The sequence below is a fragment of the Tympanuchus pallidicinctus genome, unplaced genomic scaffold (genome assembly GCF_026119805.1).
Source record: "Tympanuchus pallidicinctus isolate F22 unplaced genomic scaffold, pur_lepc_1.0 scaffold37, whole genome shotgun sequence".
Classification (NCBI taxonomy): domain Eukaryota; kingdom Metazoa; phylum Chordata; class Aves; order Galliformes; family Phasianidae; genus Tympanuchus; species Tympanuchus pallidicinctus.
Genome location: NW_026294755.1, coordinates 518,045 through 540,492, shown reverse-complemented (window position 1 = coordinate 540,492; position 22,448 = coordinate 518,045). Strand labels below are relative to the sequence as shown.

At 49.0% G+C, this 22,448-nt stretch overlaps 1 protein-coding gene across 2 annotated transcripts in view; it reads left to right on the top strand.

The window, feature by feature from the left end:
* Positions 1 to 1,459: 1,459 nt before the first annotated feature.
* TANC2 (tetratricopeptide repeat, ankyrin repeat and coiled-coil containing 2) overlaps positions 1,460 to 22,448 on the top strand; it is a 176,478-nt gene continuing 155,489 nt past the window's right edge. The window contains exons 1-2 of one of the 2 annotated variants that reach the window (XM_052699455.1): positions 1,460 to 1,521; positions 19,302 to 19,448. The gene's annotated coding sequence lies outside the window, so the exon portion shown is untranslated. The remainder of the gene's footprint in view (positions 1,522 to 19,301; positions 19,449 to 22,448) is intronic. The other variant, XM_052699457.1, reaches the window with a different exon arrangement.

Genomic DNA, 22,448 nt, shown 5'->3' with positions numbered 1-22,448 from the left:
GTGCTGCCAAAAGCACAACAAGAGCTGCTGCAGTGCTGGCTGGAGGGTTTTGGAGCAAACCACGGTTACCTGATGGCGAGGATAACAGGGATGGGAAGGGTTATGGTTATTGAGCACTGAGCTCAGCATCAGCTGGAAGAGTTGGGAGCAGTTATCGGCTTAAAGGCACTGTATTTCATCCAGCTTCTGGGCTGCACCAGGAGGGAGCTCTGGTGATCACAGAAGCATGAAGGTTAGAGAAGACCTCTCCGATCCCCTGCCCCACCACCCCAGTGCCACATCTCCATGCTCCCCATGGGACTGCCCCTCTCCCTGCGCCAAAATGGAGTCCTCCAGGCTGGAGAAGACCACCAAGGTCCCATCCAGCCATGTTCTCTCTGCTCTCGGGCCACATTAATGGGAGTTTGCTGTTCATCCCTGAGCTCACAGGGACAGAGGCATCACCCACACGATGACAGACACGCTTGTAACCCTCTGTGCCAACACAACTTCAACCTCAAGAACCCCAAGGTTTCAGGGTGCTGTGGGTACACAGAATCACAGAATGGCCAGGATTGGAAGGGACCTCAGGGATCATGAAGCTCCAACCCCCTGCCACACGCAGGGCCACCAATCTCCACGTTTCACACCAGCCCAGGCTGCCCAGGGCCCCATCCAACCCGGCCTTGAACACCTCCAGGGATGGACGGGGCATCACAGCCTCTCTGGCAGCTGTTCCAGCACCTCACTGCTCTCATAGCAAAGAACTTCCCCCTGACAACCAACGTCCATCTTCCCTCCCTCAACTTCAAACTGTTTCCCCTTGTCCTGCTGTTATCTCCCCTTTCACAGAGTTGATTCCCCTCCTGTTTGCAGGCTCCCTTTAGGCACTGCAGGCTGCAATGAGGTCACCCCACAGCCTTCTTTTCTCCAGGCTGAACAACCCAGATCCCTCAGCCTGTCTTTGTATGGAGGTGCTCCAGTCCCCTGATCATCTTTGTGGCTCCTCTGCACCCTCTCCAACAGCTCCCTGTCTTTCCTGTACTGGGGGCTCCAGACCTGGACGCAGTGCTGCAGATGTGGCCTCACAAGAGCAGAGCAGGGATGGACAATCACCTCCCTGTCCCTGCTGGCCACCCCTCTGCTGTTGGAGCCCAGGATCCCATTTGCTTTTCGAGCTGTAATCACACACTGCTGGCTCACGTTCAGTTTTTCATCCATCAGGACCCCCACGTCCTTCTGCACAGGGCTGCTCTCAAGGACCGCTCCTTACAGTCTGTATGGATGCCTGGGATTCCTCCGGCCCAAGTGCAAAACTCTGCGCTTTGCCGTGTTGAACCTCATCAGATTCACCGGGCCCACGCTGCTTCCCTCCTCCTTAAGTGTGAGAGCACCTGAGGCCGCCCCCGGGGGGGGGGAAGCAAGAGGAGGAGGGGGAGGAGAAGAAGGAGGAGGAGGAGGCGGCGGCGGCGATCCGAGTGGCAGCGCTGGGGAGGAGCTACCTGAGGAGGCCATTTGTCGGGGAGGAACGCGGCCGTGGGGGTGAGTGAATGGGGGTGAATGAATGAGGGCTGGGGGGGGGGGGGGGACGCGGCGGGGCGCTGAGGGGCGGAGGAGCGGTGCTGAGGAGATGGCGGAGCTTCGTGCAGCGAGAGGAAGAGCCCCGGGGGGCTCCTCACGCAGCTGCCCGGCCCTGCAGGGGGCGGTTGAGCCCCTCCTGGAGGCGGCAGAGCGAACCTCGGGGCTCCCGATGCCTCTCGTGCCGCCTCCCCGGGTGAGGCTTCGTGCTGGCATCGCGTGTTGGGTTACTGAGCCGTTTCCTCGGGTAAATCCTGTGGGTTAACCGCCAGGTCCCAGCTCTGCCCCCAGACGCGGCTCCTGTTCGCTTCCTCTCCGTCTCGTCCATCTCCAGAGCAGCGCAGATGTTCGTTCAGCAGCGGCTCTGCCGGCAGCGCTGCAGCCGCGCGTTGAGCTGCGTTGTGTTGCTGCACAGAAAGGAGCTCTGTGGGTATTTCCGATAGAATCACGGAATATCCCGAGTTAGAAGAGACCTACAAGGATCATGAAGTCCCCACGCCATTCCCTCTGGTCCTGTTGCTGTCACAAGAGAGCAGAGCTTTCTAATGCTGCTTTAGTGCTGCTGTTGTAGCAACAGTAGAGAGCGGTGAGGTGCTGGAACAGCTGCCAGAGAGGCTGTGATGCCCCGTCCATCCCTGGAGGTGTTCAAGGCCAGGTTGGATGGGGCCCTGGGCAGCCTGGGCTGCTATGAAATGTGGAGGTCAGTGGCCCTGCGTGTGGCAGGGGGTTGGAGCTTCGTGATCCTTGAGGTCCCTTCCAACCCTGGCCATTCTGTGAGTCTACAAGGGAAAAAAAAAATCAAGGCAGAACTGTTCAAGTTTTGAGTTCCTGAAACATCTGTTTAAATCAGCCCCTAAACAGCAAGGTTAGAACCTGGATGGAAAATCCTCTCCAGATCTGATGCTTAGTGGGTGCACCTCTGCTAAGCAGCATTGTAGTTAATTACCATAGGTGCTGCCTCTCCTCTGCAACCCTTACTACCTGTACCTTTCTACACAGACCACAGTACCTGCCCACTGCTTCTGGCCAGAGGCAGAGAAGAAGGCTCAAACCAAGACAGAAGCTGCCTGTGTCCTCCTATGTGGGACAAGGAGCCGTCAGAAGGAGGAAACTCAGGAGAGAATTTAGGAGGAGGCAGCTGAGGTTTGATAGGTCTGCTTCCTAATGACTCGTGCAGTGTGGCGCTGCTCTGTCACTCTCACATCCGAGCATTTCCCTCCTCCTGCTGATGGGGACAAAAAGAGCAAGAGGACAAAACGGATGTGAATACAGAAGAGTTTACACTCAGCCTCGACTCTGCCCTCAGCTCACCCTTGCTGTTCTTAATATTGTCAGGTTTCCAGGCCTCAGTGGTCTCCTGTAATTTGGGATTTCCTTGTTTGTTGAGGTTTGTGAGGCTTGTTCTAATGACTTTCGAGCTGTTCGTGCGATCTCCTGTTGCAAACAGGAAGAAAAAAATTAGAAAGTTGGAAACGGTTAATTAGAAAGACAGGGAACATTGCCTGAGAGCGTCAGGTTTGAGAGGAACGTGGATGTCTGTCAGTGCAGTCATGGCTGTTTCTCTCACTGTGATCCCTATTTTGGTGCACGTGGATTCCTAAAGTGTATGGAAGTAAAGCAGTCGTTGCCCAGAAGAAGCTAAAGACACAGCTTGGGGAGAATCTCCACCAGCTATTGGAATGCAGCCTAAATGGGAGGCGTAACCTTGCTTGGCAGTTCTGCAGATGCCATGTGATGTGAGGTAATATGCTTAAGTCCCCAAATACTGTTGTAAATCTGGCCCATAATCTATAGTGCATGGACAGCAGGGATCTGGGAGCAACATCTGCTCAGGGTGCACATATGAATAATGTCTCAATATCTTATGGCACTGACAAAGGACTCTGCACTTCTTTTCCCACTGAAATCAGGCTGGCTTTAGGAATAATCGAAGTGATGGCAGACTCAGATCCATCACTATAGAAATGGCCTTTTAATGTTTATTTGCTTTGTTTAATTGAATCTTCAGATATTTTGCTTTCTTCCCTGTTGGCCTCACCTTCCCCTTGCTGTCTGTACGGCTTCAGGAGTGATTTCTCTCTGCTGACTTTCTTGCTAATGCAGCAGTTGTGCTGGGCAGATGACAAAGACTGAGAGCTAACAGATGAAAGCCAACTGGTGTTACCCACGTGATTGAAAGCTGCGTTTTCCTTATATAAACAGCATGCCTGAGGTTGCTGTTCCAGCTTGCTTTATCCCACCCATGAATGTCTGGATTTACATGTCACCCTGTGTTCTGCATTATAACTTTTTCTTTCTTTTTGTGCGTGTGATTCATTAGAGTTTAGCGTCAGGGAGAGACTCTCGGGTGTAGAACACACACAAATCAGAGATCAAAATGCCTCTCTTGCAGTGCATGTAATCAGGAATATGCCCTGGGAGGGAACCTTTGCTTCCCTAAGATGCCTTTAGAATTCTTGTGTGGCGACGTATTTCCAGCGTGCCCCTGAGCAAGGGGTATCAAATGATTCTCAAGGGCTGCGTTTCTTTTGTGCAGGTTATTTTGGGAATGAAAAGTGCAAAATCTGGCTGAGGGCTGTGGAAACGGGAAGGTCTCAGCCCGATGGGTCCCTGTGGGTTGACATGCATGGAACGTGTCCTGTTGGGACGGCGGTTGTGAGACCCACAGCCTTGTTGGCAAACGGCAGCACCTCTCAAACAGCTGCAGCTTCTGCTTGTAAAGCGTCAGCAAAGCAGGCTGACGTCTCCCAGAATAGCAGCAAACCTCACCTGGCTCACCAAAGGCTTCCATTCCAATTCGGATCGGTTCTGAAGTCCACAGTTTTCTCCTTCCTAAATTTACGCTGCGCCCACGACAGGAGCTTGAGCAAAATTGTGAGCAGTGCTGTTGGGAATGACAGAACATCACACTTTTTGCAGATCTCAACACTGCCCCAGGGAGGGGAAAGGGGGGGGAATCTTTTCAGAGTGAGACCTCCACGTACAGATATGGTTTCTCATTCCCTTTTTGTTCCCACCCTCTGGGAATTGATTTTCTTCTTAGAGGATCGGGGCTCGTTTGCTGTGTTCTGAAGATGGATCCTCTTGCATGAAATCTGAAATGCAAATACAGATGAGCATAGAGTGAATTCAGAAACGATGAGGATGGATGCAAAACTGAGCAGCAGCACTTTGTCGTAGGGCGTTTTACAATCAGATTCTGCTAGCTGAGGCAAAACTACTTATTGGGACTTCCATTGCACTGCACTTAGGATTCAGCAAAGAGGAAAGCAAAGAATCAGTGGGTTGATTTTAAAACCTAAGTAATGATGATAATACAAGGCGCAGTGTTTAGAATTAAAGGAAATGCATTTATAATATGCACATGTCAGTGTACGTAGAGCTGGAGGAGCTCCAATGTTCTTGGGCTCCTAGATATGAGCTGGTAATTGCCTCCGGTCTGCAACTATTTTTGCCAGGCAAAGCACATAATTTGGTGCTGTTCTGTTGTAAGCTATGTTTTACTTCAGAAACCACAACAATCCTTTGTCCTCCGAGGAATGTGGGGCTGCATTTGTCCCCTTTTGATGGGGTTTTCTGTCTTAGCCTTTGTGCTTGGGTTTGCTATGCAGGTTAATGTCTGCTTTGTAAAGATGGGTCGGCCCCAAGCACCCCACAGCCCGTATTTGTGCAAACCCTGCAGCAGATGAGGAATCCAGCACAGACCTTCAGTCTGCCCTCTGGTTAAAGAAAGAATATCTCTGGTCAGCCCTCTGCAAGCAGCTATTATAACTGGCAAAGTGGAAGGCAGGATGGTGTCTGCTGCTTGCAGCCTCACTCGTCCTCACAGGGGTCATCTCTGAAGCAGCATTGCTTCAAAGGCCGTGAGGAGAATCACTGACACAGAGAAATGCTGCTGCGGGAGTCAGGACTTTATAGCCTGGTGGATGTGGCAGGAACGTGCTAGGGGTGTTGGTGGTGCAAGGCCAAAGTGAACCTTCTCTTTTTCCCATGGCCTCTTGTTACAGACTGCACATTCCTGATGCAGGTTTGAGTGGGTTTGTTACCCCGTTCTGATGGCTGCATGGCACTGTGCTCTAATGATGTCATTTCTGTTACTGAATCTGTTGTCCACTGGGCCAGCAAGCAGCCTTTAAGATGAAAGTTTAATCAATCCGAGTGTTTTGAGAGTGAGCAAGTGAAGGCTTCGTTCTTCTGCAGAACTGCAGCCTTCTGCTTTGCAATCCCTGGCAGAGATAGAATGTTCTGTCAGAAAATGTCTCTGGTGAGGAATAGCAGGCAAGGAATATTTTCTGTGGGATGGCATGAGCAACCTTGTGCTTCAAAGCTTGTTTATTAATTGCTTGTTAATGGGCAGCTTTTGGCAGAACTTCTTTTTGGTATGGCCTCAGGAATTTTAATGGTGCATCAGTCAGCGCGTGGAGAAAATATACCCTCAAAGCAATGAATAGGATGTTCAGGGTTTGTGTCCTTTGGTGACGTGGGTGAATCGGTCACGTTCTGGTTCTGGTCAATTACCAGCTCTGCAGTAACTTCGTTAGCAGGAGGGATGTGCACTGTGTTCTCCAGCTCCAAGCAATACGTTCATTTGCATCCCCACGCTCACCGTCAGGGTTTTCAGAAGAGCCAAACCCCAGCAGGTATCAGGAGTATTGAGGAGTGTTTTACACATCATGTTTAAAGTCCTCTCAAAGGGATTCCCACTGTGTTTTCTGGCTGACTGAACGCTTTGTATGCAGTGTTTTCATGAGCAGAGGGGCCTTTACAGTCACTGGTCTCATAGATGTACCAGTACGTGTTTCCATATGTGTAAATGTGCACAAGTTGCTCGTTGGTGGGTGGGGGGAAGTCTGGTTTTACTCTGGTCGTGAGAAAATGGGCGCTGCTGAGCTGACTGAACCCCTTGGTTTTCATTCTTCTGCTTCCCCTTCTTTTGATAATCAGTGGCTGAGCTTTCCCAGAAATAGGATGCATTCCCCTATGTTCCCGAAGATACCTTTGTGTAACAACATACCTGAAAGCAACCAAAGGTGATGGATAAACAGTGCAGTGGTAAGACTGAAGTGAGAGCACAGGCTGCCAGTTTGATGCAAGGAGCCCTGCACACACAGAGGGTTTTCTGTACCCCGTTCTTTGTGTCCTGTGTTTCCTGGTCACCTTCCTTGAGAGCTGGAAGGGAATTGTGAATTGCTGCTCCTTGAATGAGCTTTAACATCTACCTGATCAACTGAATGCTGTTTTGGCAACCTGGTGAATGAAGGTGAAAGCGTGGAGCAGATTCTCCCTTCTCCTGATCTGGCACGTTTCCCTTCTGGCTTGCTGAGCATCATTCCCATCAAAATGTCAGGAGCAACTCCCTCTGTGGAACAGAGGAGGAGGAGGAAGAGGAGAAGGCCTGCTTCTTGGCTTCCTCTACCTCCTCTGACTTTGCACCTTGTTACTTCTGTTCGTAAGAAGTAGATGCAGTAGCAGTAATTCCATGGGAAACACGTTGTAACATAGGAATTGGCACATTTTCCTAGGGGAGAGGAATGGCTCTGTACAGTATATACATATATTTCCCAAATTAGATGGTAAATATTTTGGTGGAAACTTAACACAAGCTTGAAGGCATCCTTTTTTGGGGGAGGGATGATCTCAGTCACCTCACAGCTGTGCAAAGCAGCATCCCTGCTGCTGGTATGAGGGGATTCAGTGGCAAAAGGTGGGAAGAGTTGCTCCTGAGCGGCGGGTGCTGCAGCCACAGTCCTCCTGCTGCCTGCCCTCTGAGCTCCGCTTTCATTTCTTCCTTCTCCTGCTAAAAACTGCCCCATCCTTTTGTTTTCCCTCCAGTACAGCACGTGGTTTCAGTGCTTGGAATCAGTGGGCAGAAGTACTGTGGAGCTGTGCACATAACACCAGGCGACACGAGCAAGGGACTGGAGAGTTAAACAGCTTAACACATCCCGCTGTTCACCCCTTAAGTACACACACTGTTGTGTAAACATGAGCACTGTACACAGAGCTGCTCTGCAGCTGTACCGTGTCTTTGCCCTTCTGGAGGCACTGCTGTTGCTAGATCGGGTTTTCTTCGTTCTCCATGCTTAGCACAGAAGCAAGCTGCTGGAGGATCGTGGTGTAACAAAGGTGTTGTCCAGAGCAGAGATGCCAGGTTAGCACCTGTAGGCAGCAGGACCAGGGCCTTCGTCTGCAATGGGGTCGTTGCTGGAATGAGCAGCACTTTGGGTATGGTCATCGGTTGTCTCCCACTCGTTCTGGGGGAGGGACGCCATCAGGCTGGTGAGTGTTCCAAGTGAGTCATGTTTGTGCACATCGGGCTTCCATTAATCAGGTCTATCTGAGCAGCACACAGGCTTTTATTTAGAACATGGAAACGCAGCCTGTCGCAGAATAAATCTACTTGTTGCACTGTATCTGCTAAGGATCTCCTCCTCAGTGCAGGTTCAGTGTTGAGAAATGGCTTTAAGTAGTGAAGAATATGATGGCCAAGGCTAAATTGTATCTCGAACCAAATGCAGACACTTCCTTAGGAAAGCTACACAGAAAGGAGACAAAACCACAGAGAAAACACAAATATGGGATACAAGTCCTGTATGATGCATACATTAAAGGTCTGTGCTACTGCTTTTGTTCTCAGGTACCACTTCAAGGCACAGCTTTAAACTCTAGAGTCACTACTGGGTCTGTAGTTCGGAATTGAAAGCAGATCATCCACCATTCATGCCAGGGTCCACTCCATCTGGGCATGTCCTGTGGAGTCTATTTTGTGTTGCTTTACCATCAGATTTTTGATCCTCTGCAGCTTCCTTGAGGTGCCACTGAGTGCTCTGTCCCTGTGTGCCATCAGACCTCCTTCAGCCTCCCGAGTTCCCAGTCCTCCCCATACCCACACACACGCTGGTGCTGTCTGTGAGCATCTTCCTTTGTTCTGAGCTTTCCCTGTGCTTGGAGTAGTAGAGTTCATGATGTTTTCTAGCAATGATTCTTAAAAATGAATGTATTTCTAGCCACTTTCCTACTCAGAATGCCATATATCCTCCTGAGTACGTTTTGTATGGATTTGTGTGCTCCTTTGGGTTTGTCAGACTGCACCGTTTTGGGTCTGACTCTTATTTGTGCAGCTCATTTTTATCTGCTGCGCGCTGCTCCGCTCATCTGAAGCTGTATATAAATAATGGAATGTCCAGGGCTTGCTGGCACAAGTCAGCAGAGAGCTGCATTTCCTGAGGCGCTGCTTCAGAGCCCTGCTTGGTTTTTGAGTCCGCTGTGCAGGTATTTTACAGACAGCTTCACGTGGGCCTCAGTGCTGAGCCTCGTCTGTCTGCCACCTGACGTAAGCACACGCAGACCTGCGTTGAACCGGTGTGTGCACAATGCAAACAAAGGTTAGACTGCTTTCCTTTCCACTGCCATCTCTTCCTGAAATGCAGAGATAGGATAATGGAGAAGCCTGCCTGCAGCACGGGAGCGGTGTTACTGTCCTGGAAGCATGCTGGGCTGCTGCCAACAGGCACGTCGTGTGAACGAGCTCTCAAAGAAATATCAGCTTCCTGTGGCCGGGGCCTTAACTTTGGGATATAAAGCAAAAAATGGTTAAAAAATGGGCGCTGATTTAGGAACCCTTCTGCCGTACAAATGGAATCTTAACGCGCAGTCAGTGGCAGCCGCCCTCCCAGGATTGCATCGAGTTGTTTTTGCCTTGTAAAGTGCCTTCAGAACGTTCTTCTGAAGGGTTCTATATGAGCAAAGCAAGTGCCTGATTGGTTTAAAGGGAATCTCTTCAATTCTGGCCTCCATCTCAATAACTTACACATCTGAATTTTCCCACTTCAAGAATCAAACCAGATATATCATGGGCGGGATGAAATTAATTTTATTACATGCAATTGCAGAGGTCGGAAAGGACCTCCGGAGACCATTGAGTCCAATCCCCCCAAAGCAGGCTCCCTGCAGCAGGCTGCACACGTCAGCATCCAGACAGGTCTGGAATATCTCCAGAGAAGGAGACCCCACCACCTCCCTGGGCAGCCCATCTCTGTGCTCTGTCACCCTCACCGTGAAGAAGTTTTTGATGCAGAACTTCCTGTGCTCCAGTTTGTGGCCATTTCCCCTTGCCCTGTCCCCACAGACAGCTGAAAAGAGGTTGGCCAAGTGCCTTTGTTTCCCACACTTCAGATATCGATAAGCATTTATCAGATCCTCTCTCAGTCTTCTTCTCTTAAGGCTGAACACATCCAGGTCACTCAGTGCTCAACAAAACACTCATTGAGCTCCTTATTGGGCGGCATGCAGTAATGAGAAGTGGTTCTGGTATGGTGTGCAGGTTCAGCTCTGACACATGCAGCCCGGTGTTGGCACTGGGGAGCACGGCAGGCTCGCTGTCTGACACTTTGCCCAGCACTGTGGATCAGAGTAACTGCTGAGGCAACAGGTTGGTTTGCTGCATCTGAGGTCAGGGCTGTAGTGCACTGCTGATGCCTTGCATGTGGAATTCAGGTAGGGGCTGAGCTTTGCAGGCACCCAGTCCCGTGAGGATGTGCAGAGCTGAAGACAGAGATCTCTGGCATTGCTTTGTGCTAAAGAAGCAGCGTTTGCAATTGGGAGTTGCAGCAGTGTTTTGGGTGCAGGATGCATTGTGTGCATGCATGCTCACGGCTGCAGAGAAGCATCTGCCTGGTCAGACAGTGCCGTGTTTGTGTGCCCACATCTGGCTTTGTCCAGCAGGTACCACATGTGGATGCACTTGTTTGTTTGATGCCTCGAGCAGATTTGTAGCTTGCTTTATTCCCACGTAAACAAAAGCAGCTGGCAGCTGGGTGGGACTTGCAGGCCTGTGGATGTCAGGCCTGAATCAACCCACAGGATCCGTGTTCTGAGGCAGTTCTCCTCCCAGTGGGCTGATGGCAGGAGCTGTGCAGAGGTTTCTGCTTCTGGAACAGGATTTGTTTTCGTTATGTGGTGGCATGATGTTGCAGTGCAATTAGAGGAGCTATTCCTGATCCTGCCTTTGCTATCGTTTCCAGATCTCTGCTCGTAATCTGCTTGGTGTCCTCCGAAAAGATGTGAGTGGTGATGATGAAAACTGTGCATTTTCAGCTAAGTGCAGAACAAAACCGCTTTGTCTGCTTTGGGGCAATTTCATTCATTTCTGTTCAGAACGGTTCCAAGTACACAAGGTGACCTTCTGAAGAGCTGTGCTGAGGCCATTGAACTCAAGTCATGTTGAGTCACCAGAGAAATTAATTTGTGTGCCCAGACATCATTACCAGTCCTGCTGATTGCTTTGGAGTCACTGGAGGATGTTTATAGATTGTCTATGAAGTTAGTGATTTTCCTTAAAAAAGAGTGATGTGTATTTATTTTAGGAATAAAGTGGACATTATCTTCTGCAAGATACAGCTAGGGAACGGTTAAGCCTTTTAATATCCCTAGGTGGGAATTAGGGAACAAGAATGGATGCTTTGTAAGGAATTACTGGTTATTATTACAGACTTCTGAGAAACAGACGTGAAATTAACAGTTGTGTGTCATTTCATTACTGCTTTGGCAGTCTGCTTTCCTTTTCTTTAAGGGTAAGATGGTTGCTAGGGCTTTGTAGTGAATAACCTTTTTGTGTTCAGCTCAAGGGAGAGGATAATTATTGTATAATTTTGGTTTGTGAGGCCGTTTTAGACATTTTGAGGAAGAAAAGAGCTTCGCTTCTGCTGCTCCCCTCCTCGCCAGTTGCCCACCATTGGCATGTTGCTCCATCAGAAAGGGAACTCTGTGTGTCCTCGCCGTGTGCTCTCGGTGTTTGCACGAGGTTGGGGGATGAATGTGGCCTTGTTGCTGTGGGCTGCTGCTGCCTGGCTGTGGGATGCGTGGTCCAGTCCTGGTGTGTGTCTGCCTCAGCAGCATCACTGCCATGCAGAGGTGGTGGGCAGAGCTGCTGGAAGTGCATGTTGGGTTACAGCTGGCATCCTGCAAGCCCACGTAACCCGCTGGCTTCAGGGGCAAATTTTCTTCTAGGAACCAACAGCTTTCCTTTCCCTTGTGGCCCGAGAGAACTTGCTCCTCAGCCAGGCTGATCATTAGGACTTGACAGCTCTTCAGCCCTCCATGCCAGACGGCGCAGTACAGCGGTGCTCCACAGGGTGACACAAGGTGGGACCTGCTGGGTTCAGCTGGCTGTTGTGAACATGGGCACATGGGCTTCTGAGCCTTGCCTGTTTCCTCAGCAGTTATGGTGGGCCCAGCTGGGTGTCCCAAGCACGGCCATCTCATCCGAGCTGCATCCCCTCTCTGTCAGCAGCACAGAATGGCACACAGCTGCACCTTGCCCTGCATGCTGCAGGTCCCCCTGTGGCTCCCAGGACTCTGGGTTCCTTCTGCAGTCACTGAGGTTGGGCAGGCCTCACGTTTCCCTGCAGCTGCACTGTGAGGCTGCACAGTGCTGCTGTCCCATGGCCTCACTGCAGCTTGTGTCTGCACAGCACCCTCCTCCCTCTGTGCGTCAGTGCATTGCAGGAATGCATGTACGCATCTACTGTATGTTGTACTTCATTGCTGGATGAACGTTTGCAATTCAGCATGGCAGCTGTTATCTTTTCTTCCTTGCAAATTGCTTTGCTGCACATGCAAAGTCTGAAACGAACGCCAACAACGAAAGTTAGCCTTGCTGGGAGCTATATAGAAGCGCAGACTCCATGTGTTTATGGGGTGGAAAATATTTAAAATGAGAGGAAACATATTCTTGCTTAAGGTGTGCCTCTAACTCGGGATCCATCACTTCTGCATGTTGCCGTGGCAACGCTGCAATAGCAAGGGAGTTCCTTTTATGGCTGATTTCCGAGCAGGGAGCAGGCAGGCTGGGTTACTAAGCAACCCCATCCTATGCTCCGGTAGCTAGGAGAGGCAGCCACTGCTTTGTAATAGTGCCCGTGGTTCTGGTCATATGTTCCTTCCATCCACTTCTGTCTTTTTGGTGTGAAAATAATTGCTGTGGAGTATGCTTACTGTTCCTGCCTTTGTGGGGCTGTTTTTCCCTTCACTCTGCTTTCTCTCACTTGAATGTTCAGTGCAGGGACATTCAGAGGAAGGAGAAGACAACGGTCCTTTTATCTAAAAAAAATAATAAATCAGAGTGCTCTATTCAACACGTGATGCTGAAAAGTAATTAAAGTGGTGCCATCTGCCCAGTGTAAAAGGAGACACGTCCTCGGCCTCCCAGGTTTACAACTGATCAGTCATCAGTTGGAGCCCCATGGGGTGCAGGTGCTGGGATCTGCTGGAGAATTCTTCCAATCTCTGCTCTGACACAGGTTCCTTACAAGGTTTGATCTTCCCTGTCCATCCGAGAGCTGCTGATAATGAGCTGCCTGGTGGAGGAGGACGTGGGTTCATAAAGCTTAGGAGATCATTAAGAGCTGTATGGTGAAATGGAAACGTAAAGTTGGGCTGTGTTTGTATTTGAATCTCATCCTACCTGTGCTTCCTTGTCAGGTCCCCCCCGCTGACCTCAAACATGGTACGAGGACATCATCTGCACAGCCAAGAAGGGGTGCATTTTTCAGTCTTTCCACTCAAAGGAAGGGAGATTTGGCTTTGGAAGGGATGCCTTCAAACACACAACTCCTCCCACACACGCTGGCAGAACGAGGCCCAAGTTTCAAGTTAGCTCTGAGAATTTTGTGTGGTCACAGCTCTGCTGGGGTCAGAGCCACAGCCCGACAGTGGGGATCCCCTGGGAGCCCACATGTGTGCAGTGCAGCGCCCTGCTTGGAGCTGTGTGCGGCTGAGCTGAGCTCACTGTGAGCACACTGAGCTGCCAGTTTTGAATAATGCAAATTTACCTCTTTCTTATGGATCTTCCCAGCTGGGCGGCTGGAGGGGAGGAGCAAGTACGGTGTGTTATCCTTGGAGCTGCAGTCTGCTGGCACCTTGCGTTGGGTCGGCTCCAAACGCCACTGGGAAGTTCATTGCCTGCTGCTTACAGCCTCCTTCCCTATGGGAATAATGCATTCCTAAGGTGTTTGCCTGCAACCAGGGAGTGCACAGGATAGTGAACACCCCAAGGGGACGTGTATCAGCATCTTGTTGGGTCATTGAGCACGTGATGTTCCAGTCAAGTAGTTAATGACCAGTGTGGGGGCAACTCTTTCCATCCTCTAAATGAGGAAATACATGGTGAGGACTGGTAGGTTGTATTTGGTGCTGCAGAGAGCTTGTAACCCCTTGTCTCTGGTGACTTTCTGCAACGTGTTTCAGAAGGCAGCGCGGAGAAACGCACAGAGCTGCAATTGGACTTTGGGATGTTGTTGATCTGTGGGACGCTGGGTTTGGCATTGTGTTCATCCCTCCTGCTCTGCTGGCTCTGCCACTGTCGCTGCTTTTAATTGCGGTAGAAGGAGAAATGCAAACCGAGCCTAACGCGTCTGTTGGAATGTTTAAAGGCCCCTCCTAAGCTTGGCTGTAGCGTTTGCACGTCACAAACCTTGGGGTTAATTGGCATGTGTGGCTTCTAGAAACAGATACAAACATTTTTGGTTGCAGTTTTTATTGGTTCAGGATCTTTTTTTTTTAGACAATATATTAGAATTCATCTGGACACAGCAAGGCAGGTTCCCCAGTGATTTAATTTAGCATTGCTCCAGTGCCTTGAAATGGGTAGTTTCAACTTGCTGTACCAACCATAAATGTGGCCCTTCGTATCTTGTACCAGTGTTCTTGTAAACAGCACTCACACCAGCCCACAGTGACATTTAGCATTACTCAGCCCTTGTAGAAATGACAAACGTTGGATCCACGCTGAGTTAGCTGTGACTAGTCACATATGTCAGCGATAACAGAAGATGGCACCTAAAGGTGTCCCGTGTGCTTCGCTTCCCATGTTCTGTCCTGCAAATGTAAATCCCCACTGGAGTGTTCCTTGTCAGGGGAGGTAATTTCACAACCTGTTTGGCGATAGGTGAGAGGTGATCCTGGTTATTTTGAGAGGATAGATGTTATTCCCTTGGAACAAGCTGACCATACCCATTGAGACGGAGCATGGGTATGCAGCCTTGGCTGGAGCAGAGCGGGGCTGAGCCTGCTTGTTCTGTGTGATTTCAGTCCTCTGTTGTCAGCAGGAATGGTTCTTCTTAATCTTTTGTAGTAAATGTCAGGTGAGGGAGTGACAGTTCCGAAGGTAACCATTTTCCATTTATCTGCAGTCCGTAATACATGAGCAGATACTCACTGCCTGTGAATGACCACTGCTGTCAATCCAGCTTCAAATCAAATCAAAATCAAATGCTTTTCTGTGCTTCTGGAGGGATTCTGCCTGTATAATTTATCTGTAGACAATAAAGCACGGAGTGGCAGGGAATTAACGTCTGCATTCAATTTATTAGTTAGATGTTAAATATTTGATCACAGTGAGGCTGGAGATGCGTTAGGCTGTGATACGGTGCTGTGAAACGGCTGCAGTGTCTGAAATTGATCAGATGGAAAAACGTCCTTATGTTTGTGGGAAACCGATAACCGCACGAAGTGGCAAAGATTATTGTGTATTACTTACCGTCTAGGAAAGGGATATGAGGCTCCAGATAAGAGGGAGAAGACAAAGATTAGTTTAATCCCTTCGGTAAACATCCGCCATAGCTGGGCGAGGCAGCAGCACAGAGCAAAGCTTATAGTGCTTATTTATTTCCTTTCTTGCACGTGAAGAAATAAAGCTGAAATAAGGTGTGAGAAGGCACTGTGTACAGCAGGCTGCTCCTCTCCTTGCTGGACTGCTCCTGCTCTGAGGACACAGGACAGGGAGGCCCTGCCATCCCCCACCGTATTCCCATCAAATAGCAGCAGCCACGTCTTGAGATGTTCACCAAGCAGCTTTAAAATACAAATTGATTTTAAAATATTACTTTGCCGGTGTCACACGTTTGCCAACAGGTGAGCGCTGTTGGAATTCTGCCCTAATTTGCTATGTAAATTAGGCTGTTAGGTTGACTCAATCTGCTTGTAAGTTAGTGTGCTAGGCAGTGCAGGTTACAGGGGGTACAAACCGTCCCAGTGAGACTTGTGCATCTGAATGAATGACATTTGTGTTCCCTGCTCTCTTTATTGGGTGGTCGAGCCCCGCGTGTCACTGCAGTGCATCCCAGGTTCTGTGGGAATCTCCTCAGGGCACAGCGTTGACTTAATGAGTCTCGAGCAAGAGAAACACAGCGGCGGAGGCCGAGGCACACAGGGAGCGAGTGGCCGGGGAATCTTTCTCCGCGTCCGTCTGAAATGAAAGAAAAGCTTATTTTTCTAACAGAAAAAAAAATGCTTGTCAAAGTTTTTGGTCTTCATGTGTAGAGATAAGTAACGAAAAGAGCAGAACTGGGCCAAATACTCATCCGCTGTTTTCTCAGAGGATTGCTTTTCCTCTCAGACGTAAGGCAGCACTGTGGTTGCTCCTTGCAGGGTGCAGGACCAGGGGACAGCAGAAAGCTTTCTGACTCGGCGGTGTGAGGAGGCTGCTTCCTCCGCAGTTATTCACAGCTTGTTTTGGAGAAAAGCGCACGGGCTGCCCACCGAGTTTCCATTTCTGTTGCAGGGCCGTGTTACTGCTGCGTAATCCGCCGTACGATCACACGGGTTCTTCGGTTAAGGTTTGATAAAGGGAAGAGAAGCGTGGTTAGCTACGCCTACGCTGTTATGTCTTTTGCCATAGCATAGATCTTTAAGATAATGCAGAGATACAATCTGTGTATCTGTACATTAAGGTGTTCTCCAACCCCACTGCTCACCTGAGACCGCATTTCTGGAAGGCTGTGAAGATCCCGCGGGGTAAAGTCTTCTCTTCTCCGTCCTGGAGATGTGGCTGTTGGTCTCCAAGAGCTTCAGGAGTCTTCTTTGGAGCAGCAACCTGAGATTTTGAACCCACTTTTAGATAGCCTAAAAACAGCCTCAGGGCCGTGCTGTCACTGTTTAGAATGATGCAGTGAGCACGTAACACCTGGTAAGCACTGCAAGTGTCACTGCCAAAACTGAAAGTTCTTTTCGTTTGGAAGATGTTCCAGAGCTTGACAGTGTTTCCCACACGTTTGTGCTGCCTTCCAAATGGAAGAGTCTGGGAAACAGTAGTGGAGCACGGGTACGTCAGGAGGGAGAGCTCACTGTGCAACGTGAGAGTGCTCGGATCGTGTTGGAAATGACCTCCGTGTCCATCTGAAATGAAAGAAAAGCTTATTTTTCTAATAGAAAAAAAAAACAAAAACTTTTGTCAAAGTTTTTGGGCTTCTTCCATTCTTCTAGCGGTGCTGAAGCATGAAGGAGACAAAAATTGCTTCTCCCGTTTCCCCAAAAGAGCAAATGAAAAGCCTGTAGGAAATGACATTAGAATGGTCAAAAAATGCATGAGAGTTGCAAAGCCAAGGATTTAAGCCATAGGAAAAGAGGGAACTGAGGCTCCCGCTTTGTTTCATTCCTCACTTCTGCCTGAGCTATCCTCGCTGGGGGCCCCGTTTTCTTTGCTGCACAGATGTTTACACCAAGGTATGCCTAGAACATGTACAGCACTGCTGTACTCCTTACAGGAACTGTAAGCAGCCAGCAGGGCTGGCTAATTGCACAGAGCTGAGGGAACAATGCGCTGGGCTCGTGCTTTCCAGCTGTTATCTTTTCATTGTGTTTCACTTGTTTGCCTGCAGTTGTGTGTTTGCACTGTGTTGTCACAAGGCCCAGCAGCAAAGCTGCGATGTTGGCAGTGGAGCTGCAGCAGACGTGGCTCAATTATTGGTGTAAGGAACCTTTTGGCTTTTTTTGTCATGAGTACTTAGCAAGAATAGCATCCGGAGGGCGGGTTGGAAGCAGGGAGAAGGGGAGGACCTTCACTGCACGTGGATAAAATTGTTCACTGCAAGGCCAAAATTACTTTAGATTGGCAGCTCTGACCCTTAGCAGCTGTCTCCAAAGCTCAGCGGTGCTCATCTGCTCAGCTTTGTGCTTCAGATACTTTTGCTTGCGGTCCTCTTTCTGCCGATGAAGTTAATGTATGGCTCATGGTCATGCAAAGCCAGTTTGAAGTATTTCCCGGAAGGTTTTGCATTTGTTTTCTGAATAGAGAGGAAAACAAAAGGGATTGCTGCTAAAATTATGCTCTGTGTTGTAAACAGCTGTGGAGTGCTGTTAGAGCTCTGGCTGCTGTTGGTGGCCGGCCCCAGCTTCTGAGCACTCATCTGCTCCGCCTTCACCTCCGGGTGACACTGCAGCGAGCTGAAGAAACCACAGGAGGTGGCAGCAGGGACAGCATGCACAGGCTGTGCTGGTAGGAGTGTTTGCTGAACAAGTGGCTGATTTCATGGCATCCACTGCAGAGCGGTTTTATCAATACTGATTAATACTCCAATGCTGTAAATGAGGGGAACTAGGGACCTGTAGCGCCGGTGTTTGTCAGGTGATGGACTTCTCCTGTGTTGGAAGGGAATGCAGAAGGCTCTGTGTTGATGCAGAACAATTAGAACATGGCTTGCATGGCTGGGAGGAAGGGATGAGGAGTGGGCTGCACTCTTTTGCCTTGTTCTGTGGCAAAGGCAGAACCCACACTGGCCTTAGTGCCTGTCCTCAGCCCGTATCATCTCTGCCCCTCCTCCAGGACAATTACCACAAGAGTTTTATGGGCAGCTGTAAATGTATGTTTGAGAAGTTTAGGGAGACGTCCCTAATTGTGTGCAATTTGCCCGGAGAGGAAAAAAAATGTCTTATTTTATTTAGTTGTTATGAAGCTTATTTAGAGGATGGTCATTAGGGTAGCCGTACCTGCTGTACTGGAGGTGTTCTGAAAGCTAGACCTAAGGAACTAGAGCAAGTGCACTACTGGGTATGCAGGTAGCACTGACAGGCACCAAGCACAGGGGCCAACGGCGAAACAGATGGATGGTTCTCCAGTGACTCTGGAATTTATGGTGTGAAAAGGCCTTTGAAAGCAAGGGAGCTCTACTATCTGTTGGAACAGCACTGGGGTCTCAGCTTTGGCTTTGGAGGCTGACAGGGACCACGGGCATACATGGCGTGAGCTCTGGGAAGGCAGCATGCTATGCACAGGGCAGCTTCTCCCTATGATGCAAATCCCAGAGCAGGATGGGCTGCACTGCGTCCCCTGCTTATGGTCCTCCAGCCTTTGTCTGGGATGTTTCCTTGTTCCTGTCGGAGGGTGAGGAAGAGGTTATGCTCTGCCCTCTGCCTACCGTGGCTGAGGCAGCACAGCCTGTGAGGAAGGTTAATTTGAACATTATCATCTTTCCCGTACTGCCATAGAAATGCTTTTTAAAGCTCAAACGCTTATTTTTAGGATTGACAATACGCAGCTCTCTGTATTGGCCCACAGAAAAGTAAAAATAGTTGGAGGGGGATTGTGCAGATGTATGCGAATAATTCTTGGCAAAACCTGTGATATATTCCTCAAATGTTCGTTTTAAGACATTTCTCTTTCTCTTTTTTTCCCCTTTCATTTCCAGTTACACGTTTTGCTGCACTGAATCTTTTAAAATGAGCTCATTCTCACTGCCATTTGCAAATAGTTTCCTTGGTGCTGGGCTTTCTGCTTTTTTTTGCTTTTTTTTTAAACAGCTTCTTGAGTGTCATAAATGTAATTTCTACATCAGACGGATTGCTGGAGTGAACGATGTCAGTGTGCTCAGGCTTTTGCTGCTGTTGTGCTGTCCTTCCTTGCAGGCTCTGCACTGGAAGAATGCGTTCCTCTTGGCCTCGCTTAGGAACCTTTACGTTTGTATGCACAGGTTTCCTAGCTGGGGCTCACAGCATGGTTTGAAGGCAGCCAGGAAGGATCTTTAATGGCTCTCCTGGAAGATATTCAGCAGCCACTCCCATTGAGTGCATCGAATGCTGACATACAGCTCCAGAAGCAATCTGCAGTGAAGTGTAAGGTAAGGGACAAGCACTGGAGAGCTGCAGGCACGTGTTAAGGACACCCTTGGAAGCTGAGATTAAAACCTGTACGCGTATCTTTTTGCTGTACAAGAAATATATCTAAGTTGTTAACTTTCAGGCACCTTTGTATTTTTCTGCATTGCTTGGGGCTGCAGCACATACTGTTCCAGCAGTCCTGATAGCCCAGCCATTACTTCATGTAGTCCCTTTTCCCCACTAGTTCAAGCAGTCCCTTTTTCTCAGAGTGAAGGAATTCTGTCTTACTCTCAAAAGATGAATAGTTAAAGAGAAAACACTTTGAACTCCATCAAAGCCGGCCCTGGGAGCCTCTCAGGGAAGCTCTCGTCTCCCATGCATCCAGTCTGGGCTCTCTGTCCCTCCAGCCACAGTCTCACTGCTCCTGTGACAACAAAACAAACACGTCCTGCTGCCTCAACCAATGACTGACGAGCGACTTGGAGGCTTTATTTTTACTTTTTATTTTACCTTTGCTTACTTCCTCTGTTCTGATAAACCAGCCTTGATCAAATCATCTCACCGAGTTACAGCAGGTCTCTATTTATTATCCAGATGTAAGGGACAAAGCACAAATCCTCTGCTGGGGGATGCTGACATCACAGCTCGTGCTGCGTAGCACTGTTCTATTTCCTGCTCACAACTGAATTCCTAAGTGCTGTTTCAGGCTTCTTCCTTCCAGGAGTACTGTAATTTTAAACTCTGAATGCTTGATTTTGGTAATTGTTTTTTGTTTAATTTTCTTTTCTTTTCCCTCCTCAAGTTAATGTTTCTCACCTTTAACTTTTAATCTTCTGCACCCAAACGTTTTCAGGACACAAATCCTGGAGCTGTCATTACAAAACATGAACTACAAGGTTATTTTGCCTCCCAGCTCACAGTCTTTTGCAGGTTTATTAATGCAGAGAGCTTCCCTGAGAGACTCCCAGGGCCTTGGGTGCATGTAAAAAGTCAATTGTGGACTCAGAACAGAAGTTGCCTCTCCTGGAGATTGCAGTCTGAGGGCGGGCAGCCTAGGGGGTACTGCAAAGACAGGCTGTCCATAGGACAGCATCAGCACTGCGATGGAGATGTGTAATCCCAGAGCTCTGGACTCACCACCAGGTCGCGGGGGTCCTTGTCGCCCACCTGCAGCTGTGGTGCAACGCGAGGACTCCATGTTTTCCTGACAAAGGCAGTTCAGAACGTTCTTGCTGAACCTTCCTTTGGGTTCTTTCCCCTGGCTCCAGCCCAGCCTTAGTGCTGCCCCAGCGGTGCTCATGGTTCTGCTACGGTGCATCCTGAAAGCAGGTGCTTGTGTAACCAAGCAGGCAGCTCTCCTGCCCTCCACACTGCTTGGGCTGCTGCTGTTTGTTTTGCGAAGGGTGTGAATGGTCTCCATCTCCCATAAAAGTGAATGTAATTCAGGGTGTGTGGAAAGTGAAAGTACCGGAAAAACAGGCTGTTTTGTTACTGCCTTTCCTGATTCTGACTAGAACAAACTCGTTAGGGGTGTTTCTCTTCTGCTTGGGCTTCAGATGAAGAAATGCTGTTCATTCTCACTTCACATGCAGGCTAGTGAAGGGAAGTGTCTTATTCTGCAAATGGCAGAGGAAGAATATTCTCTTTTTGTATATAAGCAAACGGCTTGCATCGCCACTGATGGTGGATCACTCATTTCTTATCCACAGTCGCTTCATCTCACTTCACCTCATCACATACAAACGTTTTCTGTTGCTTCCTATTCCCAAAGTCTTTATTTCATTAAACAAAATGTCCTCGCTCACTACACACACTGATTAGAACAGTGATTTTTCAACTTCCCATAATTTCTGGTGCTCCCTCAAAATGTTCCTTTGGGAAATGCTATGTCTGTAGCCTGCTGCACAGCCTCCTGCATACAGGGTACCACCTGCCGTAGGGTAGAAAATCCAGCAGCATGATAGTCAAGGCTGCTGCTCCCCCTTCCCACATCCAGTTGGTACCTGGGAGGAGCAGTTCTGGGTGCTTTGTTTCCCTGCTTGGGTCACCAAAGCTGTTAATTTTCCTCTGCGCTCCTTCATCTGTGTATGGAGGTGAGCACTTGACATGCAGCCTGGTGCTGTGTGACACAACCCTTGTCTGTGTGAAAGGACAGCACTTGCTTTGTTACCTTCTGCAGCACCTCGGTGTCCGTGGGCTGCAAGGACTGTAATAAATGACTGCAGATTGGAAAGCTTGGGTTGAGTTGTCTTAGAAGGAGTTGTTTATCATTGCCTTTCCCAGCTCTACTAGTTGTTCCATAACCCCCAGTAGATCTTACCACCATCCTGTTTAGTTATGTTTACTCCTGTAAAAGACTTTGGGGAAGAAGGTTTAAGCTCTAAGTACAATTGTAGGCATGCCTAAATGTCCCAGCAAGAGAGCTGTGGACGCTGGAGCAGCACAAAGCACCCAAAGCTGACCAAACATTTCCTGTGCTTTCCTTGCAGTGTTTTGCTTGGTTAATCAGGACACTTCTCAGTTAGGCATAAAATGAAAGTAAATGATGAGAACAAAGATGTGCTGAGCTACTTGACAAGACTTGAGTACAGGGTACAGGATCTGTGGGTGTTTGGCATAGCCCCAGCACTGCAGATATTTTAGCTCTTGCTTATTTTTGATTCGGCTCAAATATGGCTTACCTTAAAAAAACAACAACAAAAAAAACCAACAAAAATGCAAAGTATCTGTTGTTACACAACAAAGATTCATAATGGAAGAAATTGCTTGGCAAAGCTATAGGCACGAGTCCTAGAGTTCAAGTGCTGGTCTGAACTATCCAGGCTCCAGCCTGTCATGGAGCTCTCGGGGAACAGCTGGTTTGTTCTGTCAGATCTCTCTCTGTGTCCGTCTTGGAGAGCAGGGAGGCTTCAGAGGGACACAAGCCACGTGGCCACCTGCCATTGCTTCTGGTCAGGTACAGCCTTGGTAGTTTCAGAGGCGACTAGGGTGGGATGCTGAGGAAAGCAGTAGTGTTCCCA